The sequence below is a fragment of the Gallus gallus genome, chromosome 2 (genome assembly GCF_016699485.2).
Source record: "Gallus gallus isolate bGalGal1 chromosome 2, bGalGal1.mat.broiler.GRCg7b, whole genome shotgun sequence".
NCBI classification, from domain to species: Eukaryota; Metazoa; Chordata; class Aves; order Galliformes; family Phasianidae; genus Gallus; species Gallus gallus.
The window spans coordinates 68,220,229-68,244,044 of NC_052533.1; the positions used below are offsets into that span (position 1 = coordinate 68,220,229).

General features: G+C 43.8%; 1 protein-coding gene and 1 non-coding gene across 10 annotated transcripts in view; both read left to right on the forward strand.

Moving 5' to 3' along the window:
- The window catches only part of RNF152 (ring finger protein 152), a 91,320-nt gene that overhangs the window by 54,409 nt on the left and 13,095 nt on the right, over nt 1–23,816 (forward strand). Inside the window, exon 1 of one of the 9 annotated variants that reach the window (XM_015282181.4) lies at nt 17,324–17,441. The exons of the other annotated variants lie outside the window; for them this stretch is intronic. The gene's annotated coding sequence lies outside the window, so the exon portion shown is untranslated. Of the gene's footprint in view, nt 1–17,323; nt 17,442–23,816 lie in introns of those variants that run through there. 9 annotated transcript variants of the gene reach the window in all.
- On the forward strand, nt 6,588–6,686 carry MIR1782 (microRNA 1782). The gene has a single exon (NR_035283.1). It is a non-coding gene; the product is annotated as a microRNA 1782 (primary transcript).

Below are 23,816 nucleotides of genomic sequence, written 5' to 3' on the forward strand. Positions count from 1 at the left end.
TCTCTTACCCTCTAAACATCCATTCAGAACTGATGAGTGGCTGCCTTTGTATTGGAATACTCTTTATTTTTTGCTTCAACGCTATTTTGTTCTCAGTATTTGTCGCAGTGATTTAGAAAAAGTCACTTCTGTGAAGAAATGGTGTTAGCAGGAACCTGTAGTAGCTTTGCAGGTTATTCTGCTTTGTGTTCTGGTGGTACATAAATGTGGGCTTGGCTCTCCACTTTCTTGCCCGTTCCCTTTTCTAACTCCAGAATGTTTATGGTCAATTTAAAACTAGGCAAGAGTCTCGCATAGCCAGTGCCCAGTGGCCTTCTTTTCTGTTAGTTCACTGACTCTTGTTATATTAGTACCAGAGACGTGGGCACCTCCTAACTCAGTCCTGTGCCATGTGCTGCTTGGAGCGGCTTGCCTGCTGCTTTGCTGTCCCGGTATCACAATTCATGAGCTTCTCTCATCTGTTTCATTTGCAATGCGCAGCTCTGAGCAGAAGCCAACGCCTCTCTCACGGGGGCTGGAGTCATTGGTGTGACATGCTCCCTGCTATTGAGATGCAGTGGCTTCCCCCTTGCACGAATCCAATCCTGCACAGTAACAAGCAGATCCTGTTTTATTTCAGCATGGCTCTCTCACGCAGTGGAGGGGATGCAGAGAAATGTATGCAAGCATCTAGGTGGGGGAAACCATCTTCAAATGCTTCAGTAGTGTCAAATGTGACAGAAATGCTGAGCTTCTGCACTAAGTAAGTACCTCCCTTCCAAGAGAGGAAAAAACCCCTTGATTGTACTTCTGAAAGCAAAGCTGTTGGCAGATTGTGTGTTAAGTAACTGCCTCTGCGACACCATTAACATTTTGTTTTTAATTCTTGCTACTGAGAAGCAAAAGGAGTAAGAGGCTGGGAAGAACAGGTAACCATTAGTTTGGGTTTTTGCTTGCTTTCTCCTTTAGTGCATCCTCCTTCTCAACATCTGATGTCCTGGCAGTCTTTTATGACCTTCTCTAAGCAGGAGACTGCTGATACGAGTCATCCAAAACAGTGAGTCCCATCAGTAGTGTTCTCTGTTCAGAGCCTCCCGAGCAGCCAGGAGCTTACTTTCAGTGCTGGCCTTATTAAAATAAGTTTTTAGGGTTACTGAAGATGAGCTTCATCTGAAAAGAGTACTCTAAATTGGCTGTAGCACACCAGGAAAGCGTGGCTTTTTCACTCGTGTCAGTGTAGACGTGTTCAGGCTCTCTGGATCTTGAATGAATATTCTTGGAGTGAAGACTGGGAGTCTTCCAGCCATTAGCTGAAGAAGAAGATGTATACCACTCGAGGGCTGTGAAAATAACAAGCAGAAAGAAACACAAGTTGGAGTTCTGTAATGCCTTGTAAAAGGAAACTGCTCAACACATAAGTAAGCAAGTGCTTGTGAACTGTGTTCTATGACTTGTTCTGTAAGTTTCCCCTTTTTGCCAGTCACTGTTGTAAGATTGCTGGCACTTTTTGCAACCAAAGAGCTAAAAGAAACTGCTTTGTAGGAGTAGCAGCAATTTCAGGAGATTGCTTGGTATCTCAAACAGCTCATTAGGTTTCTTTGGATTATTGGGTGATATATTTATTACCTGGTAGTTTGTTTCAGGAGTGCATCACGTAAGTAAATTCGATTAGGATAGTGAGCACGCATCTTCCATCGGTCTTTTGGCTGCACGTTCTAGCTTATAAAGCACAGAATTCCACATACTGGCAAAATCTCTTCTTGCAAATTCCCTTCCTGTGAAAAGCTGGTGCAGAGTGGTTTGGTTGTAGCAGAGGGAGAGGCCAGAGGTGTCCTGCACCTCCCAGAGCTGGAGAAGCTGAGTCTTGCAGCCCACACATCGTTAGCTTTGTAAGCTCCAAGAGTGCAGTGGATGTTTGGAAGCAATGAAAATAGATGGCCGTGTGGCAAGTAGAAGAAATGATTAACTCCACTGCATTTATTTTTACAGTGAAATTGCATTTTCACATCTCCACGAGGGATACTTTATCAGGATAAGAACCCAGCAAAGCATTTCTTTTTGTGGACATAGCAATTTTGGCGCAGATGTGGTGGAATTAGCTGCTGTCTTGATGAAAACACAGTGAGTTGGTAAAGCTGCAGTTTTGCATCCTCTCTAAGGACGTTTGGCGACGCGGCTGTGGTGTTCTGAGGTTGTATTTCTTCACCTTCCAGATTGCCTGGCAAAGGTATGTTGGACAGTGATTGTCACAGCAAAATTAGGTCGTGGAGATTTTAGAACAAAACCTGGGGTTAATAACTACGTAGGAGATAGAGCATTATTTGGTGGGAATTTGATTTCACTTTTTAGTGACTCAGAAAAGCCAGCGCTTAAGATTTGAATCGTGTTGTAAAGGTGTTCTAACAGGACTGTCAGAGCTGTGGGCGCACTGCATTCAAACGATATACCTGTAAAAACTTGTGAGTACCAAGTGCTTGTGCTTGTGAATGGGACAGTTGCTTGGCCCACCTACTTTTTGTGTTTGCATGCAAAATAATTCACATTAGCAGCAGAGCATTCTGCGTGCAAGCCGGTTACGCGATGCTGATCCGTGTTCAGGCAAAACAGGCTTGGGAAATGTGACTTTAGGAAGGTGCTCGTAGGGCTGAATGTTTGCTGGAGGCCACCAAATTGTGCCTTGTAAGAACAGAAGGGGGAAAATAGAGTGGAGAGGGTGGAGGCTACTTGGTTGCTGTAGCTAGGACCCAGTCTATTCAGTCAGCGCGGCGCGCTGTTGATGATAGGGAATTATGCAGGGCTCTGTTTCAACTGGTTTCCAAAATGACTCAGTATAAGAACTGACAGTGAGGTCACGTGGATTTCTTTTAAAGGACCTGTTGTACTAATTAGGTTATGTTATGTGGCTTAGCATTAGTTAAGCATGCCCAGGGTTACTGGTAGGAGTTCAACCTTTAATTTCCTGCTGGAAGCAAGTTCCCTTCAAGATGTACAGCGGTTGTCATTAAAGACTGTAACACATTAATCCCCATAGCACTGTTTAAATTATGGAGGAAAGGGGATCAAAGAAGCTGCAGAAAGGAGAAGGGGAATTATTGCGTTGAGCAATTGCACGGTTTAACACTCGATGTCACAGGGAGAAGATAAGTTGTGTCAGTGTTAGTAAATATTTGAGTTGAGTCTGTTCATCTGCATGTAATATATGTATACATAAATAAGTGGCAGCTATGATTATGTATAATGGCTTATTATGTAATTGCTTGAACAGGGCAGCAAAGAAAGTAAGACTTCCAGACTATTTCTTTGGCTCATGACAAACACCCAGTTCCTCCCTCCCCACCTCCAGGCACTCTAAACTCTGCTCACACGTTATCTGACTTCGCCCTGGCTTCCTGCTTTTGCCTGTCCCCATCCACCCTGTTTCCTCTTGTTCCTGCCCTGGTCTCCAGCCTCTGCAGGGAGCCCAGTGTTTTTTCTCGGGTTGTTTTCTGCAGCCTGCTCCTCCCTCCCTAAATTTCTATAGCAGGTGTGAGTTAGAAAAGAACTTTTATTTTTTAAGCATCTTTGTCTAATGTTAGATTCCAGATACTGTGCAAAGGATGGGTGGAGCTGTGCTACAAGGAAACTTGGTGTGAACCTTGCTGTGCCTGACTCCCTGACTGTACACAGCATCTGCTTGGCAAATGCATTTAACCAGCAAGAAGAGCTTGACCCAATGTGTTGCAAGCCTGTGGTATCCTTGGAGAGGGGTTTGATTCCTTGGGAGCAATTTGGACTCGTTTGACGTGATGGCTGTCTGCAGGCATGGGTTCCGAGGTGGCATTGGTAACTGTTTGCCCCAGCACAGCGTTCAGCCTGGCATTCATCATCCAGTGCATGACTAGGTTGTTGTCTATTAATTGAGAATAAGTTACCACCACCATCAGAAAGCCTCTGGCTGGGTACAACATACGTGTTGTATGCAGCACGTTTAGAAGCATTCGTGCCCTGCTCAGCACTGGTTCACAGTAAGCAGCCAATCTGGAGGCCAGCACAATTCTTGCCCTTTGAAGCAGCATTTGGTGCTGGCACAGCTTAAACTAAGCTTAAGCTGTCTGAATGCCACTGTAGCTAACTTGTTACTCTCTGGGACTATTCAGTTTTAGCAGTCCAGGCAAACACCATTTCACAGAACTGTAGAATCCTTAACATTGGAAAGACCACTAAGATCATCTAATCCAACTATCAACTAATCCCCACCATGCACGCTAACCATGTCCTTCAGTGTCGCATCGGCGTGTTTCTTGGACACCTCCAGAGACAGTGACTCCGCCTCTTCCCTGGGCAGCCTGGTCCAGTACATCACCACTTTCTGAGGAGACTTTTTTTTCATGTTCAACCTGAACCTCCCCTGTTACAACTTAAAGCCATTCCCTCTCATCCTGTTGCTGTTACCTGGGAGAAGAGGCCAACCCCTATCTTGCTATGACCTCCTTTCAGGTCGTTGTAGAGAGCGATAAGGTCTCCTCTGAGCCTCCTCTTCTCTGGACTGAACAATCCCAGTTCCCTCAGCTGTTCCTCATAAGAACTGTGTTCCAGACCAGCTTTGTTGCCTCTGCTCCAAAGGCTGTTGATATTCGTTGCTTTTTTTTTTTCCCCCAGGTCTAACAACTCTCAGTGGCACCTCCAGTAATGTTTCATTGCCATGCAAAAGGAGGAAAACACTTTGTCAGCAGCCTACTTCAGGCGGAGAAATTTATATCTGTGAGAAGCATATGTACAGAACAGCAATTACTCAGATCATCAATATTTATACAGCAGATAATAGTCATCATGGACAAGATGAATATTGTCACAACAGCAGTAGTTGCTGGGGGGGGGGGGGTGGAAATATAATTGCTAGGTTTCTTTAAACAGGATAATTATTTAACTTTCAAGTGATTGGTGAAAATTGCTTAGAGTCTGAATCAGGTATTCAGTAGGAGCTCATCTCCTTCTAGAAAGTAATGGAAATGCCCCTCCTGTTTACTCTCGTGTCACATAGGGAAAGCTGTCTGGGAAGTCGTCCTTTGCATGCTGCTTTTGCTGAAGGTAACACTGGTGTCAATAGCGGAACAACAGATGATTAAAAACAACAACAACAACAACAAAACAGAAAAACCCAGCAACTTGTTTTGAAAATAGTTGTAATTCTGCTCACGTGCAGACAGACAGGTGTTTGTGGATGAGATGGCCACAGCTGCACTTGGCTTTCATGAGCCATAACCCAGTGTTTGCAGCAAGGTGGCCATCTCTAGGGCAGAGTCTTCACCTCCAGAGACTGCAGTAGCTGTACCAGGGTTCCCCTTTCCCTTCCATTCCCTCCTGTTGCCTTGCCCCTGGCTGGCTGGATGCTCATCTATGTCATCTGCTACAAATAATTGCTGAGGTTTTTTTCTTCTGCTTTTGATATACCTCTGAATAGCTCAATTTTCTTCTGAATACTTGCTAGCTCTTCAGACTGACTATTTAAGGATTTGAATCCTTGCACTCTTTCAGCTGACTTGGAATAGTAGACAGTAGCCTGCAGTACTTACAGAATCATAGAATCACAAGGATGGAAAGGACCTACAAGATCATCCAGTCCAACCATCCTCCCATTACCATTGCTACCACAAGCCACTCAACCATATCTTGTAGCTCCTCATCCAGACACCTCTTGAACACTGCCAGGGATGGCGACTCCACCACCTCCCTGGACAGGCCATTCCAGTGCCTGACCACTCTCTGAGAGAAAAAGTTTTTCCTTATATCTAATCTAAACCTTCTCTGGTACAACTTGTGGCCATTTCCTCGGGTCCTGTTTGTTACCTGGGAGAAGAGGCCAAACCCCTCCTCACCACAGCCTCCCTTCAGGAAGTTGAAGAGTGCAATAAGGTCTCCTCTGAGCCTCCTCCAGACTGAACAATCCCAGCTCCTTCAGCCGCTCCTCATAAGGCCTGTTCTCCAGACCCCTCACCAGCTTTGCTGCCCTCCTCTGGACACGCTCCAGGGCCTTGATGTTTTTCTTACAGTGAGGGGCCCAAAGCTGGACGCAGTACTCGAGGTGCGGCCTCACCACTGCTGAGTACAGGGGGATGATCACCTCCCTGCTCCTTCTGGCCACACTATTTGTAATAACACGAATTTCTAATAACACGAATCACACCAAAAGTAACACCAAAGTAACTTGAGAACATTCTTGACAGAGTAGATACGCAAAGACCACAAATACAGCCGCATCAAGCTTCCAGATACCTTAGCCTAGGGGATGCAGATAATGATGTTGCTGGTGCATTGCCAGGAGAAAGGAGCCCCAGGAGTGGGATTTGAAAAAGCCAGCATCCCAGATAGGGAGCAACATAGGCTGGCTTCAACAAGGAAGAGTCAAAAGTAGCTCTTTTAAGTCTGCAGTACTCCTTCTGTTGCAGGGAGATACTAAATTGATCTTTTCTTATTCTCTTTTGGAATTCGGTGCCTTGTTCTCGGATGCAAGCAGGAGAAGGAGCCTAGTGGTTGCACTCTGTGTGAGGTGTGGTGCTCACCCAAAGGACAGTAGGGCTGTGCTCCTACCTGCAGTGGCACTTGGTCGTGGATCTTTTTGTAGGTAAAGCTGTTAGACTGCCTGGATTCTAGCCCTTCTCCAAATGAATTTTTAATAGAAAATAATTAAACATTCATTGGAGCAGGGACAGGAGCCCAGGTCTCTCTCATCCCTCATACTCACTTTTCCTTTCTGACCTGAATATTGAATTATGCACTTCAAAGTAGAATGGGTTCAGCAGGAGGCACTGGCAGAGCTCTGCTGAGCTGCTGAAATTGCTGGTACTTAAAACATTCATCTGGGAGAAGGGATAAGAATGTTATTATTTTGTCAGTTTGATGCTTAGTGAATGAAAGTTTCCTTCTGCAATGAGTATAGAAGAACTCAGGTTCTTGTCTACGCTTACTGAATCTTTCTGTGGCTCTTGGCTTGGGGAAGTCCTCACTGTATTGCACAAAGATGAACTTTGAGAGAACAAATATTTGGTTCTAAATTTAGGCCAGCTTAGATTTTCCTGGTGCAGGTAAAGCTGAGACATGCAGTGATGACTGTATTAATACTTAGATGCTTCTGCCCAGTGCATACCTCCTGTTAGAAATGCTTTCTAAGTCACAGCTCGCAGACCCAGTATTGCAGCTAAGTATCTTTAAACATTTTCTTAAGTAGTGCTCCCTATTTTTGTTCTTTAACTGATGATGTTATAATCTTTGTAGAGAACTTAAGCTTTCAGGCAGCAGATTTACTTTCTTTGTTAGCCTCCCCGCATCCTGCTGAAGCATGCACTGGATAGGAGATCATTGCTGTTAAGACATATGTAAAGGTATACTGATTCATATGGTTTTTGTTGGTTTTTTGTTGTTGTTGTTGTTTTCCCTGAGGTTCTGCCTTGAGGAAGGCCAAGTACTGGCTACCTCTTGGAGAGATGGCTGCAGTTTAGGAACCAGCCCCTTATGTGGGTGAGCCAGTCTTGTGGCATACCCATGCTAGACACAGATTATTTCTTCAGCTGCGATGAAGCTCAACACATTTATTTTTTCCTGATAAGGAGAAGAAAAGAGAAAAGTGACCATTGAAGAGAGCAGGTAGTCAGCAGTACTGATACTCCAGATTATTTAACTATTTTGAAATAATGGGGTTTATGAAGCTAGTTTGCTTGTACGTAATTCTCTGAACCTTTCTTTCATTGTAGTAAGTTGCATTGGGATCTGGAGATGATGAAAAGGGACCACTTCTCCCCACGTTTAAGGAGATACTGTGTTTTGGCCTTAGTATCTCCTTAAGCCCTGACCTATTAATATTCTGATGCCATGATGAGATTTTAGCAGCGAGATTGGTTGCTTGCAGCATGCAGAAGTCTTGAGTCTCTCTGTTTCACTTCAGGCTCAGGCACTGGGGCTGTAGAATGCTGTATATCGAGGTCTTTCTGTCACACTGGTGCAACCTAACTAAAGCCTTTAGTGGTTTTGATGAATGAGGATTTAAAGATTCAGTCCTGCGTAGTAGCGTTCTTCTAGATTAAAAATTGGAAGAACTGCGTGGCAAAGGATGGAGTCAGAATGTGTTGCTATGTCAGAATGTTTAGCCTTAAGAAAGTTCCTTGAGCAGAAAAAAAAAGCCTCCTTAGCTTCTGAGCAGCAATAGGGCGAAGCTCTTTGCCTCTCCAGTTAGTTTCACAGCTAGTTTGAAGATTCACTCTGCATTGCCTTCCGGAAATCTTTACAGCATCCAAGTTTTGTCAGAAAGTTCATTCTTTCAGTTTATGGATGGCGGACAGATCACCCTTAACTGAAAAATCAGATGGAACACTCAGGTTTAGGAATGTTAGCACCATTTCCCATGGGAACTAACTGGCATGCTTTGTTTTGCCATTCCTTCCCTCTGGGCTTGGCTTTGTGGCTGACTTGCGTCTCTGCTTTTCACGCTGAGTTGCCCATTGTGGTTGTTGGAGATAAAATCTTGCTCGGAAATCCAGTCTGTTTTGGCGATATGAGTGATCCCATATGTAAAGACCCTGTGTTGGTATGGGCAGTATTTCACAGATCTGAAAACACATTGCCAAATTTCCATTATTTAGTAGAAAGGCAATACTTTCCCTAGTACAGGTAACATAGCTATTCATTTCCTTCATCAAGGCATTCATCTGAAAATCCACGTTTCCCTTAAAGCTCACTTTAGACTAATTTTAAATCAGAAGTTTTGGCTTAATTTTCAAGACTAAGATATCATTTTTTAGGCACTTGCAATAATAAACATGACAGCAGAATAATGGAATTTCTTTTAAGGTCTCAGTAGAGTGGGTAGGAAATGGGGGTTTGATTTGCCTGAAGAGACTCCTCTTGCTGGTCTAGCATAAACATTTCTACATATTGAACAGAATGAGATTGGCAGAGGGAATGTGCTCAAATTACATATTAGACTTCAGATTTTGCTTTTAACAAGGTAGATTACCTTGCCTAAATAGAAATCAACAGAAATACTGTGGGTTCAGTAATTGTGGCCTACTGATGTATAGTCAGTCAATTGGAGTAGGCAATGTATGAAGTTTAAACATGTCTAGAAGATAAAAGCTGGTCTGTAATAGCCACTTGATAAGAAATTACTCAAGTGGTATTGCTCCCAAATTTGCTTTTAGTAAGTAGTCAGTTATTTTTACAAGGCCACTCAGTGCTGTTACAGTTGGCTAATCAGCAACTCCCCTTCAAAAAAAATGACCCTTTTAAAAGTCTTGAGGTGTACAGTAACTTGATCTCTTCATTCAATTTCAGTATCTTCTGTCTTTCAGCTTAAAACCTCTTGGAAGCTCCCACTCTCTGTTGGTGCTACTCCCATAAAAAAAAAAAAAAAAAAACCCAAACCACACAAGCAGTAGAAGTTGAATGGGAATATCAGTTCATCAAGAAGTCCAGGACACATCAGGATGATTTTGAGGTCATTTTAAAAATCTAGTGGTTGCCTTTTTTGAAAGTTTTTTTTGCTGAATAGTTTGAGATTTAGCCTCCCTCTTCTTTCTCTAAAGGTTGGGAAGAGTGAAGCATTCTTCTCAAACAGAGCCTTGTCACATACATTGTTTGCTGCAAGTGGGACTGCTTGTGGGATGACTTGCTCTCCATTGGGAGGACTTGTGATAAAAGTCTAGCCCAAATCTCCTCTTGAGAACAATTACTGTGAAAGAGGCTTTGCCCGGTGCAGTACAGATGCTTCATAGGTGGGTGTGACTGCCACAAAGAAAAGCTGCCTGAACTGGACTCGGACTTGAAAGAATCATAGAAATGAGGCTTTAAGGAGACAGTTTATCTTCCATGTGATTGAGTCGTATGAAAATAATAATAAATTTATGTATGTAAAATACAAAAATAAATCATACTAGTGTTCCTGAGTATGCTTGTACGTGGGCAAAATAATCCAGTGAAACACATTTTATATAGGGAAATATTCATTTTAAGAGGAAATAATGCACATCGTCAAAAAGAGTTTAGGGAAATGTTCTCACACCAAGTTCCAGTTTAGAGTCTTAATTTTTTTGAGTCTGCGTTTTCCCTTTTCTGATACAGCCACGTCCTTGAGCCAAGAAAGAGTGGATAGAGGGCTGCTAATGGTCTCATGCTGGTATGGAGAAGTTATTTTAAGGAAGGGTCCCGTTTTGTGACATTACTTTCATCTTTATGTCCAGTTGTTTGCAGCCAGCATGATCTAAACATGAGTGGTGAAGGGCAGTGGAAGCATATCCCCATGACCACAGGAATATTACTGCAGTAGCCCTTGGAGAATCCCATGGTAGCTCAAATAGACGTGTTGCTGCTTTTTCCTCACAGCCTGTGTGTCGATAATCATGGCTTTCTCTCAGAACCTCACATCTCTTAAAATATAGCCATCATTGTTGTTGAGAAAAGTTTGAAAACATGACTCCTTCCCTTTAAGAAAGCAAACAGAAAACTCACTCCGTGTTTTGAGGAACCTGACTCATCTTTCCTAGTGCTTGGGTTACTTTCCTCCACTGCCCTCTCCTCTGCTGGCTGAAACTCACTCTGGTCCATTGGATAAATTCTTATCTTTTTATGTTAATGAGTGGTTATGAAACAGGAACAAAAAAATTAAAGATCATGCACTGGCAATTTAATGAAGTGATAAGAATCTACAACTTTGTCCTTTAATAAGATTATAAAACTGTTGCTTTTTTTTTAAATGAAGGGAGATACAGAGGTGGCTGTAACCTATACATGCACGATTTTACATCAGAATATCATAATATCATGCTGAGTTGGAGTTTTAGAAGCCTCAGTTTCTGGCACTTAGCGCTCACTTCTTTTGTGTGATCTTAAAAAATACACAGTGGCATTTTTCTATCAAGAAAGGCCTGTGCATTTCAGTGACCTTTACTGCATTCTTTAGAGGGTTTATGCAATCAGACATAAAGAAATGAAAAAATGTAATGTTGTTTTTCAAAGGTCTTCAGCTTAATCCCATTGCAGCTGCACTACTCCCAGTTAAGCACCTGTGTTTTGCACCTGCACCACTCTTATTTTGAGGAGTCTGAAACTCTGCTTGCAAGATCTGAGCTTGTTTTGAAAGTAAAGCCTAAAAAAAGAATATAAGTGGATAGAGTGGTAGTCTTTAAAGCCAGAAGCTTTTGTTCTGATATTTCTTCCCTCTTTGGTCCCTCAGTTCCATTAAATATATGATATCTTCTTCTTAATTTAAATTCAGAGCTTTCAAAAAAGATTGGCTGTTTTTATCTCTATTGACTGTAGTCAGCACCAGGGAATTTTGTGTGCCTTTCTGAACCCGCTTACCACCACTTGCCTATGTTCTGCTGCTTGGGAACATGAAAGCTCCCAAGAGCCCACGTTAATTGCAGTCTCCTCTGTCAGGAGAGGTTGCTCATTAGAGAATGCAGTTTGTTGTACCGAACAGAGAGCACAGAGAAGCCTGGGCACCCCTGAGTTCTGCTTCCCCATCGGGTGGGTGGAATGTCAAGTGGAACATCCATCTGTTTGGGGAGAGCCATGGAAACGGAGATCAAGTAAGTTCTTACAGCAACAACTGCAACGCTTGCTAACTTGGAAGTACTTCTGATGTCTCATGATAATCACCAGACAGTTACACGCTTCATTGCTGCTCCGTGTTTAAAATTGGTATGGGTTACAGTTATGCTTCATGACTTACTTTTCTACAGATTAATATTTTATGAAGCAAATCCACACTGGGATAGCTGCTAGGATGGCAGAGTAAGTAAGAACAGTTGCCCTATTCCTCTTTCTTTGTCATCAGCCCATTCTAGTGTAGTAAAAGATATTTGCAGACTGTGTGGTGTGTGTATGGTACGTGGACCTTTAGCCGAATCATGCTTCATTAGCAGGATAATGTTGGAGACCAACAAGAAAAATGGCATGTGTTACTGCTTGCTAGGTACGAGTTGTGAATTCTAGGTATGTATGAATTTCCAGATACACTGTGAATATCACGTGGCATTGATGGTAGATGCTCTTCAAGGAGAACACGTTGTTTTGTCTGGTTTTGTTTGGCTTGTGTGTTGCTCGTACCCACAGAGATAACCTTAAACTCTTCCAGTTTTGTGTCTGTGTATATCTGGGGTCAGTCTGTGGGGGAAGATGCCAGAGATCCACTGACAGATACAGGAGATGAAATGTAATGACTTTCTGACACAATTTTCTGCTACATCTGCATAAGCAGAAGGATCCCATGGTACAGATTTGCCTTTAAGGAGAGTGTAAATGGTAAAAATACCTGCCTTTTTGCATGAGGGATGAATATTTCCAGTATTTGTACAGCTTTTAGATAATTCATAAGGACTTCTGATAAAAACACAGTCTTTTTTTCCACCCAGCTTTATGACCTTTGATGTTTTGACTCTGAACTTTTTCAGGGGAGGGCGGTGTAGAAGTTGAATCTTGGTCAACTGAGTCCTTTCATTTGGTCTCTAAAACTTAACCGCTATGCTTGATACCTACAGTTAGACAAAACAGCTGGCTTTAAAATCTCAATTTCTAAAAGAAAAGCACAATCTTCCTAGGTTAAAAGGTACCGTGTCCTCCTACCCCCCGCCCCCCAGTTGCACGGTGTTTTAAAGGGCCTTGTTTTTAAGACAGAGTGATTGGGAGCTTTTCAAGCAGGAGCAAAACAAACTAATCGCTCTTATGGTTAGATGAGATCCTCAAAGGCTGGGTGAGCCACAGCTCTTTGAGTCGGATTTATTTCTTCTGGCTGACGAGGATACTAGACAGAGGCTTTCCTGCCAGTCAGCATTTAATTGGAAGAAGTGTCAGTTTGACTGAATTTGCTGCGGGAGGAGTGTGAGCGATGGGGTGAGGCAGAGGGCTCTGAGGAGGGTGGGAATCGATGCTATGCCTCGAGGAGCCATCTGTAGAGATGCTTCATAGCTGTGCAGGCAAGGCTGGAGATGTTCTGTATGTGTAGGGGAAGCTAAAAATAAACAGGAGGGAAAATGGTTTCTTAATCATTAGGGTGTGTTGTTTGTTGTTGCTGTTTTAAAGCAGTAAAAGGCAGCATTATTTCAGCTTGTTTGAAGGAGTTCAGGAGAGCAGGAGGACACAGAAGACTGCCAGTTCTCCATACGCGGCGTGGGAAAGCATCTCAGCTTGCCCAAAGGGAGCTCTATCCTTTACGGAGCAAGCCATGAGCCCAGCACTTTTGGTGTGCTGTGCCCTATGCTTTCAGACATGATTCCTCTTATCCAGCACAGTCATGGTGCTCAAAGGTGGGGCTGGAAGCATTTGTCTCTGCTCTTTGGGAGTGAGAAAGGGGAAATGGTCTTCTAATCCAAACCAAACTTGATTCTGGTGGCACAGCTGATTTGAATGGGCTTGTTTGGTCGTGCAAGCCTTGCTGCTCGGTGCTATGTATTCTGGAGTGCCACCTGCTGGCTCTTGCTCTCTTAGCTCTCTTTTCTAGAAGCAGCTGCTCTAGGAGATGAGAGCACCTGCCAAAGCTCGTGGGTGTTAGTAATAATGATAGTATTAACTATTTGTATTGATACCTACATTATTTCTTTTTAAATTGGCATAGCACTTAAGGACCCTGTATGTTGGCAAGGGCCTCACCCTGACAGCTGTTCTGCAAACTCAGTGCGAAAGAACCCAGCACAAGTTCCACTGCTTAAAAAAGTACACAACGCTGTATGAAGGAGTGGTTTAAAGTTCAGAAAATGATTTTCCCAATAGGTGCTGTTTTTTTGGCAAAATAGGAGACGTAAAAAAGTGCATGTGTTTGATTTTTAAAGGAGTGATCATTAGAATGAAGGCACTTGACAAATGAAGTTACTTAAGCAAAAGTTAGGACAATGCTGACCCAACTGTAAAAAGTAACAGTGATGTCAGTGAACTAAATAACTCTGAAATTCTTCTGGCTAGAAAGCAAGAGATGTTGTAGTTTGTGGCACAGTGCAAACCTGGGTCCAGAGCTGAAGTATTTTTCATCCTAAATGTGAACTTGATTTGGTAATAGAGAAGAGGTATGTCTCGCATCTGCTTTGTCACATTGACTTTCAGTCTGTTGGCCAACTCCTCAACTGGTGTAAGTCTCATTGGTTCCTGTGGCATTGCTTTGGCTGTAGGCATTGATATTTCCAGTGTTTCATACAGCACTGTAAGGCACACAGGTATTACCTTAATAAAATAGAATTAAGATCTTAACTGAATGGAATTTACTTTAATTCTGCATAAATACATGTCTTCTTAGACCACATCTCCAATGCTGCACTTTATAGAGTGACAAAACAGGCTTTGGGCCTTTCTTCCAGCAGTCCAAGTGGCACCTTTTTGGCTAGAAGTGCTGTTCAGTGTGATGCTACATGTAAGATGCGTTGGATGTATGTGGTAATGCTTCTCTGATACATGTTCATAAGCTGTTAGTGACTTTCTGGGATGTGCTTTTAAGACTTCCCGGGATGAGTGCAACTCTGAACTACCTGCCTTTCCAAAGCAAGATCCTCTAGCTCTTCTAACTAAAAACAGTAATCCCATCAAACAGAGGACTCTTCAGGCTTTGATTACATCAGGGAATGTGACTTATATGATGAAAATGCCCCATGCTGTGTTTTTTTTATTTTTGAGCCAGCAACCAGAATGAATGATTCTTTGCAAATGTGCAGCTATGAAACTACTGCTTAATAGTTGGGTGTATTTATCTCATTAGCTTTCCCTAGGCTGGGAAGGAAAACGAAAACATGGTATATTGTCTGACTTACTCATTTGCATTCAGCAGTAGATTGGTGTGAGTAAGAGGTAATTCTGTCTCATTCAGCAGCTGACAACATCAAGAAAAAGTTTTTCCAGGGTCAGTGGAAAAAGCTTTGTTTGCCCTTTGCTTTACCTGGGTAAAATTTTTTTCCTATGAAGGAAAACAGTCAGACTGAAATGAAAGCTGAAATGGGTTGACATTTTGGTGGAAATTACTGTCTTTGTCCAGGGAGAAAGTATTTGCTTAATTTGATCTGAAACCACCTATGAATGTGTTCAACATGCAACTACATTTCTCTCGTTGGCTGTAACTCAGATTCTGAGTCCCAGGGAATCACGAGACTGGTTTGCAAGTTAGAGACTGGAGTTCAGGGAGTTCTAGCTAATCAGCATCTGGGGCTTCTGAAGTTGATGTTTTCAAGTTTTTCACTGAATACTGAACTGATTGTTGATAATCATGAGCCTAAGGGACTCAACGTTGCTCTGTACAATCAGGATTGTGATGAAGTCTTGAGCATTAGCAATATTGTGCTCGTTACCTTCTCAAAGCTTGTTCTGCTTGTTCTCAAAGCTAATTCTGCAGAATTAGGGCCTAAATTAAGCAGCAAAGCAGTTTGCTTCATTTTGGTTTTTTTTGCTCTCATGTAGCATAACACCGTCCTTTCTCAGCATCTGCACTCCTTCATGCAGTAAGTGCTGTATACTGTTAGATAAGTGCTGCCAAGTGGAGTGTTTTTCACACCAGGGTGTTTCTAAAGCAGCCAGACTTTGACTGGCAGAAGTATGATGGGTGATGTCTGGCCCGAACTTCAAAACTCACTGTAAAGAATGAAATACAACCTGACAGAGCTTGGCAGGTCTGATAAACTCCTTGCAGCTACAGAAGGTGAGTGGCTCTTGGGATTTAATACCTACCATCTCTGTGGAGGAAAGCAAAGTGATTTTTGAGTAACACGAGCAAGAAGAGTCTATCTTCCCGTGCCCGAGTGAGTGGCTGATGGCCGGTCTCCACTGTGGCACAACTGTCGGAGCAGAGAGGCTGGCAGCTCTGCAACTTTGTGCTCAGTCTCTGGGGATCGGTAATTTATCTTGGCCCACCAGAGAGTGTTGTGTGACATGCTAGTGCAGGGCCAGTTGCTACCTGAGTTATGGTTGTTGGCCTCTAGGGTACCTTACTGCTTAGCTGCAAGGTGACTCATCTTGCAAACTGTGCTGGTTCACATGAGGCAAAGCGAGACTGGATGCAGATTTCCTCACCTTATTCTAGGCTTCATCCTAGAAGACCATCCACGGAAGTCTTCTTTCTCCCACAGCCTTGCCCATGTCTACTGGCATGAAGGAGAGAGCCAAGAGCCTTTCCTGGCATCGGTTTGTTTCCTCCCTGCTAGTCAGAACTATTCCCTGGTGGGCCCTGGGCTTTGAATCTTCACATGCAACCAGTCAGGTTAGTTGCAGCTGTTCTGGAAAGATTGGGCTGTGTTTTCCCAGGTGGCCCTTTTTCAGGGTGGTATAGGAGGAGTGAAGGCTTCTTCCACTTAGAGACTTAGTCATCTGCCTGTGGCTGCTGACACCCGTTCTCTGTATTACTTATACTGGTGGATAGCGTGATAAATGTGTAAATATGCAACTGACCTCAGGAGCGTTTGTCATCCCATTAACTTTAATGGCTAATGTCAGATCATTCACTTCATTACTTGGCTGCTCCAGACCTTGTGGAGCGTTTGTAGTTATAGGTAGAACGTGCAGTTCAGAAAACCATTGGAAAAAGTTATTTATTCTCTTTACTATGCCAGATCTTTTGGGGAGGGTTTTACTCTTGTGAAGTCCTGATATATACCAGGAAAACAGATCACCTGGAAATAGGAAACCATGAGTATGTACGCTGCTGGGCTTGGCCTACCTCTCCTTGTGATCCGTATTTGCAGTGAGCGTTGGACTGTTCCCAAAACTCAGGCAGTGAATGTGGTATTAATATTATTAGCTGCCAGGAGTGCTGCGGGGTGAATGATTAGTTTCCAATAAGAGAGAGATTTCTGGATCGATTCCAGTTCCTTTTTGGTGTAGTCTGCAAACTAGAACGACCAGTGCCGTGACCTGGGGTAGTTGTAGCATTTATCAGAGGCTGCAAATGCATGAAGATCACAATTAGTCTGCATTAGGAAATGACATTTCGTGGCTGACCTTGAGGAGCCGTGCTGGCTGCTCTCCTGTGAAGATAAGCTCTTGGAAGTCGTTCTTCTGTGTTATGACATACGCTGCACCTTTTCTCTTGATAAACAGGGGACTTTACTCCCTTGCTCAGTAAATTTCAGGAGAAAGGTAAAAAGGTTTAAAGCTCCCCTCTCAGTGTGGTCTCCCTCAAACCTTTCTCTGTTCCTTTAGAGTCTGTGTGATAGAAAAGAACTTCCTTATTATCGGGAGGCTTCTAACGCAACGCTTTCCAATTGCTTAATCCCATCCTTTTCAATGCAAAAGGGTGTATTGTTTTGATTCCCTTAGATCTCTTGCTTTTTTTCCTGCTATTTGCTGAAGCAAAGGAAGAAACCTCCCCTACCCACACCCTCACAAAACACAGTCCAGCCCAGCCCTTGGGAGCAGCGCCGTGGCTGGGGCTGCTGAGCACTGCGGGTCTCAGCATCGCTTCCTCAGGAAGTCCCACTTTGTGGGTCCCACGTATGATGCAGAAACACAGAGCAGAGTTGCTCGAGGTAAGTATGAAATGGGGTTTCTAGTTTGCACGTTATATAAACGGCACATGAACTGCGAGTATTGATTCCTTTCTGTCTTCCTCTGTTTGAGCCAATATGCAGGCAGATTTTGACCTGGTTTCATCTAAAACTACTCGGAGAGCTGCACCGTTCACTTCTCTAATAGCCGGCTGCCTTAATACCCTACTTCAAGCTGATTTCCAGTCAAGCACCCACTGACCTGTATCAGTGAGAAGCATTTGAGTTTCATTTAAAATCACTTTTTTTTTTTTTTTTTTTTTGGATGGTGGTATTTTGTAAGGCTAATAGCAGATTCTCAGGGGAGGGAGGGATGGAAGAGTGTTTTAATTAAGTTTCTCTTCAGGTATCAGGCAAATTCTATCAATGGCAGATGAAGCATAAAGCTGTAATGGGAGAACAAATTTGTCATTTTAACTGACCAGTTGCTTCGTGGTCTCTCTCCCTCTACGTTTTGGATACCACGGGATCTCATCATGGAGCCATAAATGAAAATCTTTTTTGGAAAGAAGATGGTGCACTGTGAATAAAAGCTGTTACCTAGAAGGAGTTTAATGTCCACAGAGCAAGCTTTACTCTCTGCTTGCGTATAGCAGTGAGGTTGTGGAATTTGGCCTCTGTGGCTTGATTTGTGACTTCACTTTAAATTAGGGAAGATACTTTAAATCTGTCCTTGCCAACCATCTGTTCCGTGTGTCCTGGTCATCAGTGACTAACTGTGTGACTTTTAGTTAGAGGATGAGGAGAAGATTGCTTTTCTTCTGGGCCCCAGCCCCCATTCCTCTTGATGTCAGCTTGAGTGGCAAATGGATTTGTCACTTGGTGGTGGAGAAACCTGGCTTTTAATTCCTCTCACCCTAGGGTTTACCAGTGTGTCAGGCATAATTAAGAGCAGCCAAGAAAACTGATAAAGTGCTAATGGCCCTGCCAGAGTTACAATGAGAATGAACTGCAAAAACGAGCACTGTCACTTGAGATGCTTTGAGCCCTGGAGTTTTTGTTCATTTTCAAATTGAGAGGGAACCCTTTCGTATCTTCTGCTGGAGAATTTCCAGATTTGGGGTGTTTCATGACCGGGGTCAGGTCTCATCCTGTCAATGCACTCCTCATGAAGGAGGAGAACTTACAGACGGCAGGAAGGAGAAGGAGCAGCTCATAAGACTCTTTCTGGCTGGTCAGCCCTGCATACAGGGATCTCCTGTGCTCTTCCAGGCTGGGGCAAATGTGGGAGCTGGGAGTTTCAGGGACTTATAGCTCTGGAGCAGCTTGGCTTGTCACCTTGTTAGAAAGCTGCTAACCTGGAAGCTCTGGGCTGGTGAGGAGCAGGTCAGGCTCCATGGGCTGGTCCCCATCTACAACTACAAGGAGGACTTCTGAAGGGCTGGGTGGGCAGAAGAAACGTGCCTGAAATAGGCATGTTTGTCAGGAATATTTTGATTTCAAATAGCCTTTCCTCTGGTAAAACACTGCATGAGACTTTCTGGTGAGCGTGGCTGTACTGTTTTGGCTCAGCAGTAAAAACCTGTACTCATCATTTGCTGACCAAGCACGTTATGGGTGATTAGTAGTGTTTGCTGTTGGAACAAAGTGCAGCTTATCCTGATCGTATTTGACCAAAATAAGGTCTTTGGAGCTGGGGAATGTGGACGTGTCAAAGTTTGCAGATAAAAGGAGGGAGCAGCAGAGCTTGTGAGGTGAGATGGAGCAACGTACAGCAAGCGAGTCTCTGTCTGTCTATATGAAAACACTAAAGACTGATGTTTTCAGCTGATGTGGTTTTGCTCCAAAAATGTAGACTTCTGTATCTGGTTACAGTAGTGTGGTGGGCCTTTATGCTTCTGCTTTCTGTTGAGAGGGCTGGCTGGTGGCAATTCCTGAGGTAAATGCGGTGCCTTAACACCTTGCAGCCCGGCTCCGTGATCCACCTCCAATTGCTCAGTGCCAGAGAGGTAGGCCAGCTGCTGTCCTGTTTAGTCTGTGCTATTGAGATCACCCAGCACAGATTCTCCATCAGCACGTATCCCCTGGCACAAGTTCATAGGATGTTGCAGGCTCATATTTCACAGTTTCACTCAGCGTTGTTTGCTGTGGCTCTACACATCCGGGAGCGTGTATGCCTAGTTGTCATCTTGGCAAGGGCTGGGGTAAAGCTGAAGGACCAATGCCAGCAAACGCTGGCTGAGGATTTGGTCAAATTAAAATGCTTTTGCTCTGCAGTATTTCTGTACAATTATGAATAACAAAATGGAAAGGATAGTGGGTGTAGGCTGTCCATCTTAGGCGGAAGGTGCCTGGCAAGTAAGTAATTCCCAAGAGATAATTGGGTTTAATTTGTTGGTTTATTGTTAACTTTATGTTCCTCAAAATGCAGACATTCTCTCGGTTGCGGTTTGCGTGATGTCTGCGGAGGTGCTTTAACTTTTGGATCACAGGCTTTCATGTTTTTCGTGGTCCATGGAATAGTTGGTATGTTCAATGGATGGAAAATCTTGGACAGGACGTGGAGATGCTGCCATGTAGGAGCAATGAGGGGAATTGGGTGGTATTCTGAGCCTCATTGTTTCTCTCTCTGTTGCAAAAGAAGGATCTGTCTAGAATCTTCCACCCCTGCTTGCTGGCTCATGAGGTGAGAAGTGGAGCTGGGATGAAATTATCCAGGAGCTTTGAGGCTACCTGCGTGGTGTTTGCATGACCTTGGACCAACTACTTCATCTCTCCGTGCTTCTTTTCTTAGGTGATGAAAGGGTATAATAATGATAATACTTCTCTCTTAACAAGGGTGTTGTGCTGAATAAATTAATTCATCTTTGTGCTGTTTCAGTTACTATGGTAATTAGTGCTACAGAGCAGCCTAAAAATAAACGGAATCGCTTAGTGAAGGATATTCAGGGAAAACCAGGTAGTACGTCCTAGGTATTTGCAGCAGTCCTGATACATTTTGTACAGGCACAAATCTGCTGAGAACATTCATAGATGTTGAGTTTTGTAACAGAAATGCGACCGGATGTTAAATTACGTTCTTCCTACTCGCTGTCAGTTTGAAGTGACTGTAACAGGCATTTCTTTCCACGTCTGTGGGCAGAGGGCTCTTACAATCAGCTGCCCTCTGCACTGCCCCCTCCATCTCCTTTCCAGCCTAAGGGCACCTGAACCCGGTGGACCTTTCTTTGTCATCAATCATAGGCAGTAATACCGTCACAGAATCCTTAATGTGTTTGGGGAGTTTGTGTAATGAACCTTCCTTGAGAAAGGTGAAGTTTCGTCAGCGTGCCGCCTTGCTAAAAGTCTGTTAGTAACCTTGCCATGCAGCAAGCACAGCGTGCCTAAACACATGCATAAGTCTGTGCAAAGTTTTCGAGGCTTTCAGCGATCAGCTAACTACACCAGCGTGCCCTGGAGCCAGTCTTTAACAACGTGAGGTGATATTTAATCTTCTGTGAATTGTATTAAATTGCACGGGCATTATTAAAATATCTTTGTGTGGCTTTCACGGCGGTATAATTTGGAGCCTTAATAAGTTAGAAATACGTGTGAAGATAGGTCTTCATTCTCTGGTGGAGGCAGCACCCCTGCAAGGCTGTGCTTTCCATTGCTTAGTCATTGGGGCTGTCCTTAGAGTGTGTCAACAGGCAGTGATTCGTCATTGTTGTGTTCTTGAACTTGTCCATCTCACATCCATTGGATGTTTAATGTCCGTCTTTGCACCAGGTTCCAAAAATAACTGCCTTCTCTGATCGCCTTATAGTTGATGTTTGTGCAAACATTCTTCGCAGCAAACCTAATTTTAATCAAACCACCTTGCTTTCTCTCTCCTCTCCCTGGAGCTGTGTTGCATTAGCTGCAGCAACCTTCTTTTGTACGCCTTGTGCAACACCTCTCTGCATTGTGTTGGGAAGCTGGGAACTGCAGCAAATGCCCTTTCCCCCCTTGATATCTTGGGAAGCAGGAAGCCAGTGCTGCAGCGTGCCTAGCATCACCCAAAAAAAGAGAGTTTGAGGCCCTGCCTCAGCCTCTGACAAGGTACTGGCAGAGCAGATGGCGTGAATGACAAACAGCTGAGAGCCGTGTTTTATTCTCCAGAGCTTTGGGTCTGTGTTGCTCTCGAGTCATGTGGCATTTTCTCAAATCTTTAAGACTCCTCAGAGGGCGGCCCCAGCCTGCAAGGTGGGCCTCTGTGTCATGCTCTGAGCCACCCGCAGTTCATCGCTTCCTCAGGTTCCTCCCTGGGTCTCCTCTCCTGAGAGCAGTCTCTATCGCTGTGTGTGAATCTCTCCTTGCAGTGGCCATCAGCAGCCCTGTGCACATCGGCCGCAGTAAGGATGAAGGGGCAGGCAGGGGGTTTTCCTGATGCTGCTTTGCAGGTCTGTCTCCTCTCACTTCCTCTGCTGCTGCTGCACCTGCCTGATACTTGAACTTTGGAGCGTTTTTCATACTCGGTTAGTTTTTGTTCGTATTACTAGATAGATCTCAGCACTGAAGAGCTCCGGTTGCTGTCAGGTTTATGCCGGGCACAGTTACTAATTGCACTTGCCTTCTTCTGTGAATGTGGTTTCACTGTCGTGTTCCCCAGCCCTTCCTCCCACATGCCTGTCCATATTCACCCATACATAACGCTGTCTCTCTTAAAGATCCACAGAGTCTTTTCTGATTTTTTTTCCCCTAGTTTTCCAGCCGGCACCCCCCATGGCTGTCACTGTGTGACAAAGCCTGGCTGCCTCTTGGTTTTTGAGCTCGAAGAACCAGAAAGAGTGCATCCGAGTCAGCTTTGAGCAAGGTGCTCACTTGTAATAGCTCAGTACCTGCAGCTAGCACTGCGCTGTTGATCACAGACCCAACAGCTCAGCCTTCCATCCAGGACGAGGTTACTGCAGCATTAACTCTTTGCTTAGCTATTGAAGTAAGGTAGTAGAAAAGTACCAGGAGAGTTCATGTGGCTTTTGCCTTTCTAACTGTGTGTGGCTGGGAGTGAAGTTGCATTTCACCCACCAAACTAAATACGTGAGCTGTGGGAAAGGCAAGCTCGTCAGCATCTGCAAAGACCGATGGGTTAAATGGCTGTGTCTGCCATTTAACTTGTCCTTAGATGTGTTCTGGAGGAATAATACCAGCCTCCGCTTACAGGATGTCACCACTGATCAGTCAAAATATATCTCTGATTGTTTCTTGAGGCGTCGGGGGGAAGAGATGTTGTGATTTGAAAGAGGCATACGTACCGTGCAACCTTGCTCTTCACAACAGCGTTTGTAATTAAACATGTGACTTTAAGATACAGTTGGAAGTGACTGTTTCTTTGATTCAACACCAGATCAAAATGGGGCTGTCATGCTCACAGTGTGTTCTGCAAATATATTGGACAATCATAGAATGTCCTGAGCTGGAGGAGACCTGCAACGATCATTGAGCCCAAACATCATGCAGGTCCTACGTCCCATCATACCCTTCCAGTTTGATTCCACTCTGTTTTTTGTTGGTTTTTTTTTTTTCCTTTTCTTCCCTGCTTTGTAACTTGGATCTCTTGGAGAAGTGCCTCACACCATTACTTAGCATTCAGACCAGCCAAGGTCTTTTTGTTGGGATGGATTTTTTCGTTTTTCTTGGACACTCTTTGCTTGGAGGTGACTTTCATTTCACTTTTTCAGTTCTGAATACCTCACTTCTTTCCCTCCTAGCACTGATCTTCTGCCTTAAGAATGTCACTGCAACAGGGATGAAGGGCTCAATAGCATGTGAATATATAACTCTTGAGCAAGGATAGGAGGTCAGAAAAAAACGAGCATGATCTCAGTTGCTTGAAGATCAATAGAAACTAGTTTAACTTGAGCGCTGTAACTGGAGAGAAGTGGTTACAGGTGACAACTAAAATGGGGTCAGAGAATTTCACTGGTCTCATAATAATATTCTTCTTTTCATAATAGTGTCGCAGTATTGTTATGGCTTTTTTAAACAGTTTTGCAGATACCTAGGGCTATCTCTAGGACATTAGAGTTGCATCTTTTAATGTCTGAGCTCATTTGTCAGAGAGAATGCATGACTGTGAAGAATTCGTACAAAATTGCTGGATCACACGTGGTTGGTTGATCACTGGAAACTGGGTCTGGTGACTTTTGAGCGACCCCTTCCTGAGTTCCTGTAACTTGTTTCTAATCTGGCCTTTCCCTCTTACTCTTTTTCAGCTAGGAGGTGCCTAGCTCTTCCATTTTTCTTGCTCAGGTGCATACCAGTCTTTTGAAGATCCTTTCTTCCAGTCTTCCTCGTGCCTGCCTTTGCCTTAGGGATGTGGAGATAGTGATGCAGAAGATCAATCCTTTCCTCATTTTCTGCTCCTTTCCCTTGATTGTAGCCTGCACATGAGCTGTG